Source organism: Stegodyphus dumicola, chromosome 1 (genome assembly GCF_044657685.1).
Source record: "Stegodyphus dumicola isolate Sdum_Otavi_A_Nest chromosome 1, ASM4465768v1".
NCBI lineage: Eukaryota > Metazoa > Arthropoda > Arachnida > Araneae > Eresidae > Stegodyphus > Stegodyphus dumicola.
In genome coordinates, this window is record NC_140768.1 from 83,464,474 (window position 1) to 83,486,235 (window position 21,762).

At 32.4% G+C, this 21,762-nt stretch overlaps 1 protein-coding gene and 1 long non-coding RNA gene across 2 annotated transcripts in view; both read left to right on the forward strand.

The window, feature by feature from the left end:
• The window catches only part of LOC118183131 (protein qui-1-like), a 524,850-nt gene that overhangs the window by 63,116 nt on the left and 439,972 nt on the right, over positions 1 to 21,762 (forward strand). The gene's annotated exons all lie outside the window — the stretch shown is intronic.
• LOC146999126 (uncharacterized) lies at positions 15,385 to 21,166 on the forward strand. Its single transcript, XR_015041234.1, has 3 exons — positions 15,385 to 15,447; positions 17,976 to 18,065; positions 21,031 to 21,166. It is a non-coding gene; the product is annotated as an uncharacterized LOC146999126 (long non-coding RNA).

The following is a 21,762-nucleotide window of genomic DNA, read 5'->3' on the forward strand; positions in this document are numbered from 1 at the left end:
CTAGAATTCAATATGATCATTTTAATTTAAAAGCGAAATGTGATCAATGTCATGATAAAATTCGAGCGGCGTTATAAACTTTAACTATTCTCACCGGAGAAAACGTAGTTATTGAGTAAGCTTGAAAAAAATTGTATATAAACATCTTGTAAATATTTCTTATCAAGAGTTACAGACATTGGAAAACTCGATTTTCGTTTCGAGATTTATCTTTGAAACAACTGTAAAACTGAGGATCTCATTTGTTTTAATTTTCTCAATTTTCGATAACTGTCTTTGGCTGATTACTGGAAATGCCGTAGAGATGAAAAACAGATTCCTACCGAAGTGTCTCGAGGATTCTCAAATGTACCCAAAAAAGCCCTTTAAAGAGTTTAATAACAAGTAATGCCGACAGAACTCCATTGTATGTGTTTGCTGAGGTACCCACTGCCTAGAGTTTCGGCTCGGTTGAGTTCGATTAAATTCTTGCTGACCTCTCGACTTTCCCGACAATTCATCAGCCTTTCCTGTCCATTAGGCACTATGGATTCTTGTCGTTATTGATTGCTTCATGAGGGTAAATGAACCGAGGATTATCTTTCGACATTTGTCTCACGTGTGGAATTTTGTGTATTGACGGAATTTAGCTTGTTTACTTTTTGTTTTAAGTTTGGTATTGCCACTTTTTTTAACTAAATATTTTCTCTGGCTCAGTTCATTTGAGTTAAATCAGAAGAAATCGGAAGAATTATCTTCTAAGCTAAACAGTGAAAAAAACACAGAATAGCGTAGCATTAAATTTGTAACCCCGGAAAGAGAAGAGGGGCAGGTATTGATTTCTAAAAGTAAGAAATATTTAATTATTCAAAGAATTTCTCAGAAATTTGAAGAAAGTACCAATTAAATGACAGATGTAATAAAAATAAGTAATTAACACTTTACTATGTCTTAATAACGACACAAATGGAATTTGTGGGATTTATATTTTCTGTTTCATTTTTGTTTCTTGAGTTCTATTCAAAACGATAACTCAGTAATGATGCAAATTCTGAAAAGATGTTAATGTGATATGTCAGATATTTTATCAGTTACAGACATTCAATTAAAACGTGAAATATAAAGATATAAATTTCAAAGACGTATTTTTATAGTTATTAATATTTCAGTTAATTAAACAACAACAATTATCATTTGAAAGGTAAAAAGTCTTATGCTATATCAAGTGAAACATTCTGAGAAATGGCTGTTTATGAGCGAATTCTCAGAATTAAATATACGAATAAATTACGAACAACCTAGTAACACAATACAATAGCTTTAAAATAGGAAATATTGAACTATAGACATTTTCAACTTCAAAAAGATTTCTAGGCATTACACCTGATGAAAAGTTAAATCATATATTCAGCAATTCTAAATTATACAATTGCAGAAAGTCTACGTAAATTACCTCTTCTCAGAATTACCCTTTGGAAGTTTTGAAGCAACTTTTAACCTTTAATTGTAAAACAAATGCATGCTTGAGGTTTACTGAATGCGGCAGAGCACTCGAAAGCCTTCTGCCCAACGTAAAACATGCTTTTGTGGACAACTTCTTAAGAGTACGTTTAAGGTGATTATGGAAAAGCATACAAAGCCTAAGGATAATATATAAGCCAATAATGTCGAAGGAGAATGAATGCCTGGATGCCTTTGTTGAGCCTACTCGTATTTGAGTTAGTCATCAGAAAAACTACGAAAGGGATTGCAGCTTTCTTTCCGGTATTCGAAACTAAGTCTATCTAGCAGTGTGTATAATCATAACCTTAGCACTACGTGAAGGTGGCCCACCAGCGGCTAAACGGTAAAGTCGCTGAACACTGATATTTCGGTTCGAATCGTGCAAACGGGCTTGCTGCATATGGGCGTTTTCGTGGCTTTTTCCATGTGTAACATTTATACGAGCCAGTTTCCTTTAGAAAGTCCTCCACGAAGGCATTCTCCCCTTAGACAGATAGACCTCGAGGTTTTGCCGTAAGCGCATAAGCGAAGCTCATAACCTTTTTCAAGGTGCTTTTCTCGAAATAAAACTTAACAATAACTCACATAGTAGTGGAGAAAGATAGCTTTAAGAGGTGACATAAATTAAGATTGTGTACAAACATTCCTAACAAAAAAAATGGAGATGAAATCAATTAAAATCAACTTAATGTTAGATTAATGCTGCATTTTCCCTGTTAGCACCTGAAAAGGGTGAAGGCATTTCGAAAGATGAAATCTCTTTCTCTTCCTAAAAAAATGCATTTTAAAATTCTAAAACTGCAATAAAAGACCTATTCGTTAATGTCTGCACATTACTTGAAACGCTTTTTTCGAATTCGACTCCAGAGAAAAACTTAATAGTGCATATTTTTAGCTGGCAAATTCCAACGCATAGTTGGCATATTTTTTTTTCCAAGCAGAAGGAAATGAATGTTTATCCGAGAAATACCAAGGAAAAATCACTAATGAACGGAGTTCCTTTCAGGACTTCAAAATAAATATCTAAGAAATAAAAAACCGGTGGTAATTTGCAATAGGTGCTTGAAAAAAACGATACTGCTGCTGGCAAATAAGAGAAATGTCTCTTGAAAGAAAAAAAAATGTAGCGTTTTCTTTTTATTTGTGAAGTATTTGTGAAAATACAACAGCACTCGAGACTTGGACAAAACTTATTATTTATGTGTACATCGATATATCCTTTCTTTCTTTCGGTACATATCACACATATGTTAATGTTTACTGAGAAGGAAAAGATAAAAGATATTTTTCCATGATCAGTTGAAAGCTACATAATTTTTTCCTTTCACTTCTTATAGCTAAGTTTCGTTGCCTGACGTTTCTTGTTTTAAAGTCATTAAAGTGTTTTATTCTATATATCCAAGATAGTTTGATATCTAATAGCTAGATTTTCCGTTGTTAATCACAGTCCAAAAGTCCCAAAAGTCTAAAAGTCCCAAAATTGCCTCATCTATTAATAAATTAAGTTTAACATTATCTTGTGTTTATATGAGCTTCAGTTTGTTTTACTTACACGTAAAGACAAACGTAAAATAAATAAAAACAAAAACGTATGCGAAAGTGCAATCAAAATGAAAAGAAGAATGAAAAAATGATATACAATATTTGAATTCTGTAAATGTAAAATCAAAGTTCATATTTACAATGAGAATTCTGACATTAAAATTTAATATTTAAGAAAGGAACATTTAACTGAATTATATATTTATGATAATAAATCATTTTAAAACATAAAAAGCTTTTGCATATTAAAAAAAATTAAATTCGAATTATTCAAGCATGTGGGATCCGAATAATAGTAGAAAATTTTAAATATTCAAATTGGTAGAAAAACATGCCAATGCAAAATTTGAAAAGTAGGCAAAAATGCTACCTTTATTGGTATGGATTTTGAAGAAAACTTTTATCTGCTTCGAAGACGATCGGACATAGGCTAAACTGTACACAGAAGATAAAAATACTTTTGCTAATACAGAGATTTTATTCAAAATCAAGTCAAACTAATGCTACATTATTGCTTAATTTTAAATTTAAAAACTCACCAGTAATTGATGCGCAAGGGATTATTTTGCACCGACGCCCTTGCTATACGGCGTCAGAAATAGTTTTTGTCTTTGTTAAAATAATGATGCAAACGAGTATGATGAATTACTGTTATAAGTTACATTAATGAGCGTTTTTTGAAACAAATAAAACTGTGTTAGTTTGAGCAATGTATGTATCGCTTTTGAATCATTCATTTTGTTAAACAGTGTACTGTTTTCATTTAAAAGTTAAATTAGAGATCTTAAGAAACATCGGAAGACAATGAAAACTAATAATTTGCTGGTTTACTTTGATATTGGTTTAGTAGCGTAGAGTAACGCAATAGTCACAAAAATAGAAAAACTAAATTAACAAACATTTGTATTTGTAGGATGAAGGCATGTATAAAGCAAGTGCAAAAAGTTTGTTTACAAAAGTTATGCGTGCAACCGTAAAATCTATGAAAATTGGAAAATAAAGCTTGGTAGCAAATGTGTTTATGCATGGAAAAAAAATTATGTGCAAATATGAAACCCATACTTCATTTTCGTGAATTATAGGATTACATCACATTTTGTTCATTAACAAATTGATATTAAATGATAAAAACAAACACAGTAAGGTAAATAGCCGCACCAGATCTTCACATAAATTATACATGATTGAAATGAGGTCACCTATCATCACATATGCTAACAATGGCTGTTCCTCTATTAAGGCTGTCTGAAACTAAGTTGAGGAATTAAGCATGCAGAAAACAACATACCTAAGAGCGTTCCATAGATTTTTAAATGGGTTTAAGATCGGGGAATACGACAGTCACACCATATGACAAATATTCGCACACTCCAAGTGCTCCTTAACTATGTTGGCTGAATGGGAACAGGTATTATCACCATAAGTTGGATATCATCATCCACACCGCTTTTGCAGCTGAGGATGATGGTTCAGTAAAACCATCGAAACTAGTCCTGTGAAAATTTTAAAATATAACGCTGATTTTTGTTGTTTGACTTCTAAATTAACGTAAGTTGGAAATCAAGACTAACTGCAGTGTAGAGTCTCACAACTACACGCATGTCTACATGCATGGACGCAGGACTACACACATGTCTTACGAGAGAAGGAAAAGATTAGAGTGGTAGTAAGAAGTATACCTTCGTACACTCCGCCGGTTGACGTAGCAGAAGCTCTTCCTGAACTTGGATATCAAGTTGACAACGTGATACAACTCACACGACGCAGAGGCCCGGACATAATTAAAATTCCCTTGTACTTGGTTTTTCTTCCTCGTAACGACAAAAGCAGGACAATCTATCAGTTTGAACATTTAATGCCTCTCAGAGTGAGTTTTGAGACATGCAAAGGAAGAAGAGGCCCTACGCAGTGCTATCACTGCCAGGGCTTTTATCATGCACAAAGTACATGCAAATTTCCTCCTCGCTGTGTGAAATGCGGTGCCGACCATGAATCCAAAGAATGCACAAGACACAGAGACGCACCCCCCACTTGCGCAAATTGTGGACTAGATCACGTCGCAAGCTATAGAGCTTGCAGTGCCTTTCCGAAATCTAAACAGCAAAATAACAGACTTTACTCAGAACCGGTTATAACTAAGAGCTACCAAATGCAAAGTTCCAGAAATTCCGCGGAAATTTCGGAACTTAATCAAAAACTCACAGAGGCCAAAGATGTGATTGCTAAGATCACCGCTGCTCAAAATATGCTTAAGGACTTACAACCAACTAAGTTGGTTGAAAATGTAGTCATGCCCCAATCCAGCCAAAATGAATAATTTTTCTTGCAACTCGTATATACCGGTCAAAATTATGCTATGGAATGCACAAAATTTAACAAAGAAACTTCACGAATTCCAGAACTTTGTCAGAAGAGAAGATGTGGATATATGTTTAATCACGGAAACTCATGCTATTCAGAGTAAAAGTCTTCGTATGGCAAATTTTATTTCCTTTAGATGCGATGGAAGGCGCCATCGGGGCGGTGGCGTTATCATTTACGTGAAATGTGACAGTTTGATTAAAACAGACAACTCTAAGGCGTTTGGAATGGTTGAAGGTTCAAGTAAAGCTTCCCAGGCTTGCAAAAATTAACTTTTGTGCAATATATAACCCTCCAGACAATCAATTGACGGACAATATCCTTGATGAATTGTTTCTCAGCCAAGAACCTTGTATAATCGGAGGTGATTGCAACTCGAAACATGTGGACTGGGGCTGTCACAGTACAAACAGAAATGGCATGGTAATTCATAACTATGTGTAAAATCACCCAGTTTATTTATTTATCCCTAAAGAAGCCACCTACTTCCCGAGCATCCCAGGCTGGCGTCACGATATTCTGGGCTTTTTCCTCTCAATAACATCCCTATTTCCCTTGAGGTGCTTACTGATCTATCATAAAACCATGCTCCTGTTATGGCTAGAATAGGTGAAGCTCCCAAGACAAATCCAACTCCAATGAAAATAGTAGACTATTTCACAATATCGCTAGTACATCGAAATTCAGTTTAGGCTCTCTTAATGCTAAACCAGACATTGACGCTGCAGTAAAAATCTTACCAAAAATTAAAGTACAGTAAGGATTGGAATTCGTCTATTAAGACGAACATAAATAGACTCTCTAGGCAGATTAAAGCTCTCACAAGTGAACACCGAAACGGAGTATGGAGTTACAAAATAGACATCTTAAATCTGGATGACGGTTCATTCTGGAACATCGCTCGAAACCTGAAAAGAGTCTATCACCACTCTTAGCCAATCAAAATAACACACGGTTTTGCATATACCGATCAGCAAAAATCAAGACACTTTCGCAAAGCATCTGAGCGAGCAGTTCACTCCGAATAATAATAACTCTGATATTGACAATTCTGTTCAAGAATGACTTGATATTAGCACTCCGAACAACACGATTCAGCTCACAACTCCTTTAGAAATAAAAGATATCATCAAGCACACCAACTCAAAAAAGGCGCCTGGAAGTGATAAAATTACGAACAGATGCTGAAGATGAACAGATGATGAAGAACCCGCCCCACCGTCTAATTACCAAGCTGACTAGCATCTACAATGCTTGTTTTACGCATTCATATTTTCCTACCCCGTGGAAGCATGCAAGCATTTTTCTGATACAAAAAACCAGGCAAGCCTCCCGATGAACCGGCCAGTTACAGACCAATTGGCCTCCTGTCAACACTGGGAAAGATTCTTGAAAGAATCATTTACAATAGAATTAAACCTTTCCTCGATATCTTGGCGGATGAACAACATGGCTTTCGAAGAGAACTATCCACTTCTCGTCAGTTAATCAGAATCAGTGAATGTATTGGAGCGGCTTTGCATAACAAAAATAGTGCAGCTATCCTGATGCTAGACGTGGCAAAATCAATAGCATAGCCGTCACACAACTATCTTTAAAGATGTGCAAGTGGGGTACGATATCCCAGTGAAACTACAGCTCACACTATGATACTGCCATTTCAGAATGTGTGATGTTCGATGATATTTTGGGCCAGATTGCGTCTGCTCGTTTTATCATGACCTTTAAATGCTTATTATCATTTGATTCCAGGACCAATTAGGACTTCTGTATGAACAAGATGCTTTGCCAGTCTGAGACAGTACAATTAAGATGCTGACACCATCACTTCAAACTGCTGTTCAACTTCGGATGTAACAATTGTTGAAGTCGCTTGACTGCTGTGGCAATATACCTTCCTTCAGATGGCGTACTAACCTTTCTTCGACTGAGTGCATTTCTCCCGACAACTGTTCGATTTGTATGGAATTATTTCTGCATTTAAAAATAATCGAACTATCAACATCAATGAAAACAACACCATCTTTAATTAACTATCCTACTCGAAGGCGTCCGACAGCACGCTAATGTTCACTATCTGTCATTCTTCTTTTTATAGCCAGTGAAGCACAGGTACCATCAACATGTATTCAACGAAATATTTAAACCCTTCACATCAGCATTTAAATGAACCTCTTCAAACCCTTCAGAATGCTGGCTTCTTCAGCGAGCATATGTTCGGACACTCAATCGTGATTAGATGTAACATACTATATACGCTTACTGACATCTTCATCCGCAAACGATTTCCAGTCCTTAAATTCAACTACGTTTTCCAAAACTTCTGATTGGCACTGTGTGCTTACGTTTTAGAATCTATTGTAATACAGTTTACCTAAAATTGCGGCTTTTTTATAAATTTTATGGTGAAATTTTTGTAATTGCACTTTTGTCCAGCTGATGGCTCTTTAGTCATGAAAAAACACAAATTACCTCAAAAATAAATGCTGAGTGTAACAGGTGTTATTACTGAGCAGTTCCTGAAACTAACATTTACGAACACCGCAAACAGCATTCGTTTGAGACACGTGATGTATGTCGCCGGATCGGGTCTTTTAAATTTCCCGGTTGACGTGATATTCTGGTAGCTTCATGTATACGTCTTATATGCCAACTTTCCAAGGTTTGATTTCTGGTCTTTCATCACATTTCTCAATGTTCCGGTAGATCAACGAATATTCCGGATTTTGCTAAGGAAAATATTGTTCAGAATAAGATGAAATTTATTGAATTAATAATTAATTTAATTGTGCAATTTCTATACCCTTAAACGCAGTGGTTTTCAGCATAACTTTTCTTGTTAAATTTATTCGATCTATGTTTTCTTAATTTATTATAGACATTTCTGGAATTTTTTACGCAGATTCAACCAATGTTTAATCAGTTAATATTTGTTGTTCATTTTGCAAAAATAAACAGTCCATTAATAAATTTATCCATACAGCAGTCTGTAAATTAATTATTAAATTTTTTTTGTTATCTTTAAAAATAGTTTGATAAGTAAATGTTTCTTTCTTTGCTCTGAAAAGCAATCTTTTAATCTTTTAGTAATCTTATTTTCTCACAAAGTTTTTTTATCGAGAATTCTTTTTCAGATAAGAATCTGACTTCCTTATTTAATTCTGAAACAGTAGGCATTCACTTCATCCACTGACTTCCGCCTAATTTCCGACTTTGCAGGAAAAGACTTTTATAGCCCAAACAGCATAAGAAACTTTTAGCTCTGTCATAGATATCATCTTCCAGACGATACAGTCTGGAAATTGGGGAACATTATCTGTAGCTTCATTTCGCTTTTTTTATACATTGCCATAAAAATAGCCTAAAAAAACTAGAAACAACAGTGTTGGTAGAACAATATAGTATTCCGAAGCTGAGCGAGTTGGATAAAGCATTTTGGTACTATCTAACTTTTTTACTTCATCTGTTAATTGTCAGAAGGACTGGGAAATGTCTTTTAAACAAAATAATAATGTCTATAGCAAATGCAAACACAAGAAACATGCTAAATACAATAAATATTTCAATTTTATAACAGCAGCATTAAAATGTTACAATGCTCAAAATTATTAGTTTGTTAGAATTTATTAAAGTAATACCATACTTTGCTATATTAAAACTGAGGAACATTTAAAATAGGTATTCACAATAAATATAACCAAAATAATTCCAAACTACCTCCAGTAATATAAATCGATGCTATCATGGGTAGCTGAAAACACAATGAAAAATCACAGGCATTTTGGATTAAAAGATTGAGGAATGAAATTGTTCTCTTACTTATAGCTTATTTACCAGATATGATTCATCACTTGGATCAATTGAATAAGTTACTGCAAGGCGGCCAAGATAATATATGCTAATTTCAAATGACAAGATCTTGGATTTAAAAGAAAATTAAACTCATGGAAAGATCATTGCTGTAAAAGGGAATTGTGATTTATTTGAATTACTGGCGGGACTAAATAGTGAACATGGATATCAACTAATTTCAAGTTGTATTGTTCCCCAGCTAGAGGAACGTTCGAAGAAAACTGGTAATTTTTTTCCACCCCTATCAACAGAATTATACGATTGCGGGAGAATTCCAATCTCTCGCGTTTTCGTTCGTCCTCAGAACCTAACTTTACAAAGAAAAGAGATTTTGAGTTTAATCACATGGTTTTGGACAAATTCTGGATTTCCGGTGAAAGTGAGTACCAAGCAATTGCTACAGATTTCAACATCTTACATGTTTAAACAAGCTTTTTCTTGTTTAGCAAGTATTCAGAGTAAGGACGGAGATCGTCTCCTTTCTACGGAAGATGAAATTCGCGTTCGTATATCAAAAATCATACTCCAAACTCAACATTATGTTTCAAAAAAGTAAGCGATTTCTTATTAATATTTGTTATAAAGTACTGTATGAAAGAAAATTGTATTTTTATCTGTACCTAATTATAGTTAGAACTGTACCAATTGCATATAATAGCACTTTTTTGTTTTGAAATAAAATGCTAAAATGATAATCATTTTTTGTTTTCATTAATGATTGTTAATAAAAATATATGGACAAATTTTGTTACATGGAGGCTGGGTTCCCTAGATATTTAACATTGTCATGAGGGTTCAATAGGAATGAAAGGGTTTGGAAACACTGATCCAAATAATGAAAGAGCTATCTATTCCTTGAAACTTCCGCACATTTAGTGGAATTTGCGTCAATTTTCACCGTGGATGGAAACATACGTATGTTGTGACGAATAATAGTATAACTGAATATATTTATAATATAATGTTGTTTGTATAATAGAATAATTGAATGTAATTAAGAACGAAAAGAATTGCTCATTATTTTGCTGACATATTTAATGAGTCAAATTTGATAGTAAGTAAATTTTTATTTTATTTTATTTATATTTAATGAGTTTTGTATGCCTTATTTTATGTTTCCTCAGTTATTACTATTTCATTTTATGAAGTTTTATAATGTTAGTTATATATAGCTCGTTATAATTATAAATAATATTCGAGTGATCCATAGATTCCGTATTTTTTCAAGTTTTTCCGTAGAAAATGAATATTTATTATTTCTCCAGTATTATATTTTTCAGTTTTATTGGAGAGTTCTCAAATATAGTTAAGGCGTATTTAGTCTTATTATAAGTGATCTTGATTTTTTGGTTTATTACTTGCTTCACCATTAGACACTGCATGGAAAGGGACGGTGCCCAGTGAGGGATTTTTAAGAGAAACTGGATCATATCCATGTTGAAGATGAGAAAAACATTAAATCACCCATGCAGCCAGCCCATTCGCTGGGACTTGAAATCCGGACCGAACTACCGGTGTTCAACGGCTTTTACCACTCGGCCGCTGGTGGGCAAATGATCTTGGTTGAATCTTTTGCTCTTCACTGCTATATATGTTTTGTCTACGTGAGGATTCAACATAATTTGCATTATAACGTTATCACTATACCCTCTTATCGAACTGCTAAAATCAGAAATGTCCAGTTTATTCTCTTATCAATAGTTTTATTAAATTTGGAAAAACTATTTTGAAAAAAAAATTAAAACTTAACGGGAAAGATGTATAAACTAAAACCTTAAACGTAATATTAATTGAAACTGGCCGAACAGACGTAAAGTGGATTTAAATATACTACTTAATTAAAGTGGTAGTGCCAACGTTTTGTCCATTTTAGTCATTTCATAACACAAATATCGGTTAAAAGGGTGCCGGATTTTTAGACATTTAGAACACATTTTCCTTGACTTAACTAAAGATTTTCCTAGTTTTGGATCATTATATCTTAAGAAAAAAGTGACTTTGAAATTATTCAGTTTTTATAAAATATACGATTTTTTTAATCGTGAATGAATTCTTCCGAATGTTCATCATTTATTTCACTTTTTTCATTTTTTGACCTAAGATTTCAAGGCGAAATAATCGTCATAAGCGCTGACCCTTTCTTAACACAGTCTGTCTCATAATGTCACAGTATACATAGAGCTATAATACGAGCGATAAAAATTTATCTATGTCATACTGGAACTTATGTGACTATACATATGCATATTCATCGGAGTTTATTTATCATCAAAGAACTTTGATAAATTAGGATGCAAGAATCTAAAATTTGATATCTTTTTTTATCTCTTTGTAAATATGAGATTATGAGATGTAAATATGAGATTTTTATGGCTGGAAAAAGTCTTTTTTAGCCGTAGCTAAAAATAACAACATCTCTTTTATATCCTTTATCGCGTTTTAGTAAAATTGCACTTTTTGCGATATTCTGCTGAAGCCGTGAATTTATGCAAATAAAACTGTTTAAAGGTTACATAAAATCTTTTTTGAATGTCATATATTTGGTGTTGTATTGAGGCGTTTGAAAAAGTGTGAAAGTTTTCATTAGGCTCTTAAATCTTTTACGCACTATTTTGCAAAGTTCTGGCTTCTTACGGATGTTACATAGCGAATAAATGGGTTGCTGAGAAATTTGAAAAAAAGTTATGGTGTAGAAATGCTCTTGCATTGAAATCCATGTGTTACTTTTCCTGAATTCTGATAATCTAGAAACTACTGCCTCAGGAAATGCTACCTGAGCATTTCCTGGTATCGTTGCCCACTAATGAATAATAATTTTATAAATGCTCTTATTTATGATTATATATTTTTATTTTCCATACTATCTCTCTTATTTTCTATTATTAGCCCAAAGAGGCAATTTGTTCAGAAAGGCTATTAATTTAGTTTTGGCATTTTGCGTCGCCCACTACAAAACGGCGTTTCACTTTTCAAATTGTTGCCACCAAATGTAAGAGTCCTGCATTATATTTAAATAAATTAAATAATGAAGAATCTGCATGGATATATGTATGTTTCTCGCACTGTGAAAGAACGAGGGCACCTAGAGACATCAAATTTTGAATAACCAAACAGTCCTCCACTCGAATATGGGCATCTGAAAGTCCAAATTTGGAATTTGGAATCAGTATTATTATCTATTTCAGTGTTTCTCACCCGCCGGTCCACAAGAAATATTTGCCGGTCCTCGAAATATCCAGCTATCTGTCCAAAACCCAAAGTGTTATCGGCCGACAACCGATATTAGAATGATTTATTACGGAAATTACTTTACAATAACAATAGTTTACTAGTTTATAAAATAATATGATCGGTGATGAAAAATATAACAAACTGGCAACTATGTACCTAATAGCCTTTCATAAACTGCCGTGCCGTGCACTTTAGTACACCAGTTAGTGTGCCCCTGTCTGCCTTGTGTGTCGCTGATTACTTGAACGCTGAATATCTCTCGTAGTGTTTAAGACGTCTTAGGTTAGGTTTCGCTTTTTATCTTGCTTGTATAATAACTTCTGAATTTAATACTGAGTTATAATTACTATTTCTGTAACTTTAGGTAAATTAAAAATCAATAACCAGGATGAGTAAGAAGGAAACGAAAGGCACACTACTAAAAAAATTTAGAAAGTAAGAAAGAAGAAGAAGAAAGAAAGTATTCTACAAAACCAAGTATATCGTCCGCCCCTTCGAATACAGATGAAGGTGAATACAGATGAAGTTCACAATCTGCCAAAAAAAGAAAAACTTTGTAAGGCACTATATCGCAGACTATTTGAAATATGGGGTTTGTCCTTTGGCCACAATCGGAAGAAAATTGTCCAAAACCTGAATGTATTATAAATGTGTTATAAAATATATGTTACTTAGAATTTATAAAATATTCTAGAAAATGATAATCCATTGAAAAAAATATTTTCCTTGTCTAAATAAATTTTCAAAAACATCAGAAAAAATAGCAGTTAAAATTAATAACAAAATAACAAGAATAAATCATCAATCATATCAATATTCATCAATATCAATATACAAGATTTAGAAATAACTTAGTAAAATACATATGAAAATTAAATAATGTGCAATGTCAAAAACCTAAAACTGGTAAATTTGAGAACAAATATCCTCAGAATGTTTGACAACCGAAGTCCTCCGGACAATGCAGTATGAATATCCTCAGGATGTGAAATTGGTGAAGTTCTCAGAACATCTGCGAATTCCATCCCCCCATAGCACAAAACATCCTCAGGATGTCCTATTTAAGTCGCAATATCCCGGGACATACTTAGGATGTCCTAAGGAGGTTGATTCTCAGATGTCCTGAGGAGGTCGTAATTTAACATCCTGAGGATGTCTTATTTAAGTCGCTATGTCCCGGGATATGACAGGATGTCCTGAAGATGTTGATTCTCAGATGTCCTGAGGAGTTCACCAATTTCACATCCTGAGGACATTCATTCTGCATTGTCCGGAGGACTTTCGTTGTCAAACATTTTGAGGATATTTGTTCTCAAATTTACCAGTTTTAATTTTTTGACATTGCACATCTGAAACTTGCACATTATTTTATTTTCCATATGTATTTTACTAAGTTGTTTCTAAATGCTGTACATTAAAAATATTGATATGATTGATGATTTATTCTTGTTATTTTGTTATTAATTTTAACTGCTATTTTTTCTGACGTTTTTAAAAATTTATTTAGTTATGGAAAAGATTTTTTTCAATGGATTAGCATTTTCTAGAATATTTGCAAAATTCTAAATAACATATTTTTTTATAAAAAATGTATAAATTACATGTATAATTACTTACAGATTACAAACCCTACTACAAATATAGGTAAAATTAGATATATATATATATTTAATTACGGAAACGATTTTTTTTTAAAATTTGGGTATAGAGACATTAGGTATTTTTTTGGAAGCAGGAAACATGAAAAATTAGCAACTGCCTTCGCCGGGAATCGAAGGACGGACCTCTGGAATACCGGCCCAGTGTGCAGAACCACTACACCACGAAGACACGCTAGGTGTGGTGGTGGTGTATTTAATTATGGCAAAGCACACTAGGCTATCTGCCTAAGGGGAAGGATGTCTTCGTGGAAGACTTTCTAAGGGAAAGTGGCTCGTATACACGTTACACGTGGGGAAAACCACGAAAACACCCATGCAGCCAGCCCGTTCGCGGGATTCGAACCTCGGATCGCACTACCAGGGTTCAGCGACTTTACCGCTCGGCCGTTGGTGGGCCGAAGACACGCTAGGAAAGCGGGAGAAATACCTTATATTACTTCTCTTTTTAAAGGCCGACTTTTTTTTAAGGGGATCCAATCACTAAATCCTGGGTGTGGATATACCTCATCCAACACCTTTTTAGTTCGGGCGCCACTGTAGAGACATTAGAATTTTTTTGGGAAGCCGTAGAGATGAAAAATTAGCAACCGCCTTCGCCGTGAATCGAACCACGGACCTCTGAAATACCGGCCCAGCGTGCAGAACTATTACACCACGAAGGCACGCTAGGAAAGCGGGAGAAATACCTCATAAGGAAAATTTTTTCCCTCTAATTACAGGACAGAAAATGTTTTTCAATCGCGCGATCTGTTATTGATATTGAATTACAGTCGTGCGATAATTTCGCAGTAAAGATACATCTCTGATGACTATCCAAGATTCTAGAAACTTTGGTCTTATATAGAGATGGTCGTCTTATAGAAATAATGCTTAATTTCAATATTTATTTATAATCTCAGAACTATTGGTCACTTTCAGAAGTGATCGTTTGAGAGGCGATATTCTATATATTTATTTACTGATACTCTCAGATTCCAAAATTTGTTTATATTCTCAGAAACATTGGATGGAAGGTGGTCGTCCCATACATGCAAAATTTTACATTTCATTAAAAATGAATTCGGCGTTATTTAACTATTTCCCTATTAATTAATTAATTAGATAAAGAAAAAATTAGGAAATAGTACTGTTTATTACGGAATAATGTAGGAAGTTCTACAGAACTATATTCTTTCGCGTCATTTCACATTGTATCCGGCAAACTACTAGTTCCTCGTATTCTTCCGCAAATCCGTAAACATCTGTCTGATTTGAAACGAAATCCAAAATGGCTGCGCCATGAGGTTAACTTGTATGGATATTTTTTGTTGCATGAAAGGTAAGTTCAATTGCAATACTTGTATGTTTACTTTTTTTGCTTTTCGAATTTATGTCATTTTGACAGTTAAATGTTTCACAGCTTTATGAATTGTTACCATTCTGTCGTGAATTACGTGTATCTCAATGGCTGGCTGTCTTTTCAAATATCTAATTTGCCCTGCTATCTAAATGTTTATGACTGAATTTTTTTTAGTCTAGTTTATGCATTCAGTTTCAAAATAATATGTGTGATCAGATTGCTTATTATTTTATTGCAGCAATAAATTTATGTTAAATAGTTTGAACAATTGTATAAAAATAAGAGTTTGCATTGTTTTGTCCAAAATATGTATGGTTGAAACATTATCTTAATCTAGTTTGTAATTCAAGTTTTTTTGGGGGTACTGTTCTGTTATTGGGACCAGAATCGGAAATGTATGAACCTGTGTTCGTAAGTATGTGCATAGATGTGTATATGTAGACATACAAATATACAAGCATACATAAATACATTTCTGAACCCGGTCCTGATAACAGAACAGTACCTTTTTTTAATCTTTTTTGAATATTTTATAAAAGGATTAAGCATTTTTCAAACTGCATATCATTTTAAGATTCGACTTGCAGGAAGACAAAATATGATCATTCAATCAAATGCTTATGAATGCTTTTATCATTTTCTCATAAATATTGTTTGCATTTTTATTGTATTTTAGATACTTTAGTTATGTAAAGTGAACATGAGAATATTAGGAAAGCTGAAGAATATGAATAGCTACCATAATACATGTATTTTTTCATCGAGCCCATTGTTTTAGAAACCAATGCACCATTATTATATGCTGGCTTATTTTATAGTTATATGCAGTTTAATTTCATGTTCATGTTACTGTAGTATTGTCATTATAGTAAAAGTATTGATAATTTTTGTTGAATCTTGCAAGTTGCCTAACATTCAGAATTATTACTACCGAATTTTACTGATAGGTTTTTTCGAGTTGACATAATCTGTCTGATAAATAAAATAAACTGGTGTTTAAATTATATGCATTTCTCTTAATGTTTCATTGAAAGTGAGATGGAAATATAAATGCTATCCAGAAAAGTGAATTCTTTTTGCCTGAAATAACAAATTGTGCTAAATGATTAATGTTTATATCATTTTAGAAATGTCAATATTAAAGTTTCTCCTCCTTCTCTTCTTTGATTTTGAAATAATTTATAATAAAATAATATATGCATAAGTGTAATTAATGTAAAGTGTCATTCAATAATATAATTTATTTTTACTGATATTTTTATATTTCTTATCTGGGTTTTCTTTTGGTGTTAGAAGGAGGAAAAGACTGTAATGTTTTAATTAAGGAAATAATTAAAACATTACAGTTTTTAAATAACACAGTTACAGTAATGTTTATTGAAGCAATCAGTACTGTGTGATTGCCAGTGATTGAATAATGTTAAAATGCATTGTTCATAAGGAAATCTTTGTGTTATAGATTTTATTTTGACACAAGCTGAAATTTGAATTATTAGGAAGCACTTTGAAAACCTGAATTATTTCCTGAATCATTAATCAGGCCAATATATAACATACAAATTTTCATACAAAATTATTTCTTTGAGCATATTATAAAGAGCCCATTTAATTTTATTATTTTTACAAATTTTAGACAAAAGTAGCATGTAACAGTTCAAGATTTATTGAAGCCTACTTGTTACTTGTGGTAACAAAGAAGTGTGAAAGATATTGCCACATTAGCGAACATGACGATCATTGATGCTTAGTTTAGAAATTTAATAATATATTGAGAAATGCTGGGAACTTTCAGAAGTAGACATTTTGGAAATGATGGGCTTGATAAGAAATTTGCATGGTTTTATTATTTATTCTTTAGTTAAGAATGGATTTTAGATGTTCATGTGAAAGAATTATCTTTAATTATATGTGAAAGAATTGTTAAAGTTTGGCATTTAAAAAAAATGAATTAATAATATGCAATTATCTTTTTATTATACATATATTACTATATATTTCTAATGTGCTATGTAAATGTCAGTACTAAACAATTGAGATACTATTTTCGGGGCAATCTTTTCTTATACATGAAAAATTCTGATACTTTCTTATCATCTGCCCTCACAGCTTCAACTTATGCTAAAACAGCAAGAGTATGCACACAATAATAGCAAACTATGAATATGCATACCACACACATGTATTTACATGCTTTATATTTAATCTTTATTTCTGAATAGTATTCCATTGGATGAAAAATATGTGAATATTGACCCAATATATATATTTTTGTGTGTGTGCATCCTAAAATTTCTTGTTTCTTATAAAGTGCTTATTTGAATTACTACTTGTGAACAGAGCAGTAGATATGAACCGTAAACTAACCATTTTGCCAATTTTCACAGCTTTGCAGATAGTCAGAAAGCACCAAAATTTGTAATAATGTTAAGTTTAAATGATGTTCTATACTTTTGTGTTAATTTTTCTATTCTATTAATTCTATTACTGTGTTATCAAACTTTCTGCAGGAATTTCAACTGGTTAAGATGTTATTACCATGTGGAGAAGAAATTGGTTTTCAAGCTAGAAAAAATTGCAGCTGAAGGATTTTGTAGAAGGTCAGTCAAACTGGTTTTAGTTAATTATAATTTAATTTTGGGTGAAGAATTCTCAAATTTATTTATCATAAGTGTCTAAAGGTCTTCTAAATTAAATTCTGCTTGTTTTTGAAATTTTTCATGACATTCATTCTTTGATTACTATTATTATTTTTTTTTTTAATTTACTAACTTATGTCCTGGCACATAATGTTGCATTTAATGCCATACCTTAAATAATGTAAAATGTTAAAATAATACATTTCACTTAAAAATGTGGTTGTGACAGTAAATTTTCTGTTACATTTAATCATATCTATAAACATTGGTATACATCATTTTTCAATAATCTGTATATTATTTTGTGCATTTTTTTTACATCCAAGATCTGGCATATGACTTGCTTTTCAAACTGATAACATGGTGTAATAATGTAATCTAATGGTTAAAGTTTACTATGGAACGGGCCAAATTTAATAAATTATTCTTTGATAGAAATTTATTCATGTGTTCAGTGTGTCTCATCTCTTTAAATTGCTAAAGTAAATTTTATGTACTTGCATTTAGGAATTTTGACTGTATAAGAGTAATTTTCAGTTATTATAACATGCAAAGGAAAAAATTCATTCATAGCTCCGTATTTAAAATTAGTTAATTAAAGTCCTTAATAAAGAGGGACGTTTTGTTGCTTTTTAATGTCGATAGAGTTTAATTCAAAAATATGCCACATTAAGGGTTACTTTTTAACCTAATTTAAAATTTTCATTACTTTAACATGTCCAATAATTGTTATTTTAACTCCGATATTGTAATAATATCAAAATTCCTTACTTTTTGATAGGTAATCCAAATGTAAAACAAGAAAAGAAAAAATTAAAATCTAGAAGTATATTTATTTCATACCTCTAACAAATAAAAACAATGCAAGCACTTTTTACTGTCTATCTGCATAGTGTGGCATGTCTCGTAAGACTGAGATTTGTATGGTCAAATCCATGTTTCAGTTAAAGGAAAATGCATGCACAGTCTTCTGATTTTCCCTTCGATTAAGGATTCTGTATATACTAGCATAAGAAATATATTAGTTAATGCAGTGTTATACATCAATATTTATAGGCAATTATTGTGGCTATGTTTATTATAATTTTGGAATAAATGGCTGGAGTGCCTAAACCATCATGCTGTGTAAACAAAACTCAAATCTTCATCTCTGCATACTGCTCCACTAGTGTTTAAACCACTGAAATGGTGATTATGGTAGAACATCTTTGGTAAAAATTTACTCTACTGTAACCCTTGGCGAATCGTTTCTTTTTTTTATATCAAGATCGTCACTTGAGAGGATCGGCACCAATTTCAAGGTGGCCGCTACACAAAACCAAAATAAGAAGTCAAAGACATACACAAACTCTGTGTCCATATACACATTGACCTATTAAAACAGAGAACTGCACAAACTGGGCATTGTGCACTGCCTTAACTTTGTCCATGTACACATTGATCTATTTTCACTTTAAGAAAATCAGAAAGTTAAAAATATCATAGTTACCAGAAAAAATTCGCCACTGTCTTAACACACAGACAACCAAAAATACACAAACAGAGAGGAATAAGTTACCAAAAATACATATTTCCTAACATAAAAACATTAAACAACAAATCTTCTAACAAAAATTAAAACACAGAATAAATGAAACGTCATTTTTTTAACATGCCTTTTTTTCACATGCATATGTTTAGGTTTGTTATGCAAATTTTTCGTCTCTTAGTCACCTCAGACATACTCAAACGATGGTACCCACACCAAAATAATAAATAGCATGTTCAAAATACAAGACCATACCACTTCCGTGCAACCAAACACAGCAATTGAAAAGAATGGTAAGAACCAAAAACCTGGGACCGTACAAAAGGTTTACTATTAAAAAAAGTAGCCCAAAACTAAATTTATCACAGCACGTTGGCAATATTTGCAGAAATAACTCCTTTTTATTGACAAAAAAAAAAGTTTTTTTTTTTTCCCCAAAGGCTACTTTCGCCAACATTATCAACATTAGGGTTACCAAAAAGCTTATTTGACGCAATGGGCTTCCACATTTCAAACAACCAATACCACTTTGCGATTTTTTTTCAGACAGAAACCAAGGTGTACCATACAGTAAAGATTAGCCACATCTTCATTTACTACTGTTACAAGTACTTCTTTGGTAAATTTCTGCGGTTAAATTCAAAAGTTTAAAATTGCATTAACATGATCAGATTCAGAGTCATAGCTAGGGTTTTCAGCGCTCAGGGACAACTGAAGATTTCGCGCCCCCTACTGCTTGCCAAGGATGGAAAACATTTAATTCTAAAATGTTCTAACATCAGTTTGGCGCCCCTTGGATTCTGCACCTGGGGACAGATGCCCCTCCTTCCCCCTCTAGCTACGCCCCTGATCAGATTTTATTTTCTGCACGTAGCTAACAATTACATATGTGTTGTCAGATAAATGTTACCAGATGCAGTTAATTATTTTTTACTTGCCAATCTCATGAGACAAGTTTTTTTTTGCTCCTGCAAGACTTTACTTTGTGTTGCAAAATAAATTCATTCTCACTCTTTTTGGACTTGCCTACACATTAAATTTAAAATAGTTTTATGAATAGGTAAGATGTGATTATCATAATTTTGTTTCTCTCTTTATCTTGGCAACTTTATATGTTGATTCAGTATCCAAGTTACCTACCAGTGGCTGATTGATAAAACTGCTCATATGTTCAGCTGGTGGTTTGAGTTTATTTTCTGACATAAAATATTTTAAAAGGCATCCCCCATGTTTATTTTACTATAATCGAAAAATCAAATAATTGCTACTCTGTTTATAGGTATTAAATGTTAAAATATTTTAAATGCTTCCTTTAATTTGCATTGTAATAGTCATTTGTTTAAATTTAATTATGAATTATATTCACATATAGTAATTGTGAGTGTTTTTTTATTTTAGGTGCTGTGAAAGGCAATGACAGAGATCCAATTTATCAAGAGTTCTTATATACATAAGAATACATGGATATAAGATAGTTTTTCATGAATTCAAATAAAATGTGATAAATTGGATTAATAAAAACTATTTTGAATTTTGAAAAGTGTTTTTCCTCTGTTAATCATAATATAGTGCCATAAATTTCTGAATGTGTTTAGTTTTCATCCAAATAAATAGCTTTACAAAAATTTGTCATATTAATAGATATTGCATAATTTAGCATTATTATAAATATTAATTATAGCAGATTTAGCTGAACTACCTTTTTAGTCTCTCTGCAGATGAAGTCACAAAGGTAAGTGGTTAGATATTTTTCTGTATTCCCCATTAAGTAATTTTATCTGGTAAATTACCATTACTTATATACTAAAGGTGAAAGAATAAGCTTTCCTTAAAGATACAAAAATTTTCAGATATTTCAAAAAATTGGTATACGTAAAAAAGTTCTTAAATTGCCACATATGCGAAACTGAAAATGTTATGTATGAAATAGTTCAGAAATATAAATATTTTCACTATTTTTTAACTATAATTCACTGCATTTGTTATATATAATCACAATTTAAGGTAGCAGTGCTTTTCTCACTGTGATTTCTCATGTATTTTGATTCATAAGTACACGTACATAAATGCAGGTATTTTGATTTCTCTTTTGAGACCGAATAAAAAATGAACTAAACATTCTCGTTGACA